Source organism: Schistocerca serialis, chromosome 12 (genome assembly GCF_023864345.2).
Source record: "Schistocerca serialis cubense isolate TAMUIC-IGC-003099 chromosome 12, iqSchSeri2.2, whole genome shotgun sequence".
Classification (NCBI taxonomy): Eukaryota; Metazoa; Arthropoda; class Insecta; order Orthoptera; family Acrididae; genus Schistocerca; species Schistocerca serialis.
Window position 1 is genome coordinate 86,534,888 of NC_064649.1, and position 935 is coordinate 86,535,822.

At 39.5% G+C, this 935-nt stretch overlaps 1 pseudogene; it reads left to right on the forward strand.

The window, feature by feature from the left end:
• Positions 1–242: 242 nt before the first annotated feature.
• LOC126428586 (5S ribosomal RNA) lies at positions 243–360 on the forward strand (annotated as a pseudogene).
• The last annotated feature ends 575 nt before the right edge of the window (positions 361–935 follow it).

Here is a 935-nt window from a genome sequence, read left to right on the forward strand (position 1 = left end):
ACAGTCTTGAGACAGATTCTAAACTGCAAGGAGAGGCTGTTAGTTACATTACGGTTTGTAATAACTTCTAAAAGTTACTAGTGTTTCCAATTCTGTGGAGTTGTGTGCCAAGAATTATCATCTAAATTGATTCCTGAAACCTGCAGTGCAGTTTACAGTACTCGAGGAAATATGCCACTGTAAGCAAAAGAAATAAAACAAAAGATTAGGTAAACTTTATTAATTCCTTATATATGTAGCAGGGCAACGGCTTTACCGTAGTGGATACACCGGTTCACGTCAGACCACCGAAGTTAAGCTCTGTCGGGCGTGGTCGGCACTTGGATGGGTGACCATCCGGACCGCCGTGCGCTGTTGCCATTTTTCGGGGTGCACTCACAAGGGGAGGCCGCCAATTGTGAAATTCAGATTCGATTCATACCGCGCATAATAAAAGCTCATGGCCAGACGTGTAATGTGGCAAAGCACCAAGATGCACTTCTCAGCCGCTGTCGAGAAAATCGACAGTGAAAAGAGCTACGATTAATAATTTTCTACAGCGCCGTGGCGCAGCGGTAAGCGCTCGGGTTTGAAATCCGAAGGTCGGCGGATCGAATCTCGCACCATGCAACCTTTTTTTTTAGTATTTGTTTTTTGTAATTCAAATATATATATATATATATATATATATATATATATATATATATATATATATATATATAATTCCCGGCAATCAGTTGCAACAATTATGCATATAATAAGTTGCTGAAAGTCGTTTGTCGTGGAAAAACTGGCGACTTCGAACATCATTATGTTTTCCGCAATCAAAGTTGTATTTCACAAATGTTATTAATTGTCTTCATAATGTTAACCACGTATAGTTAACGGAAGACGTAGAAACGATATTCCGAAACGAATACGTATAGCGTAAGTCAAACGTTCGAATTAGAATAGAG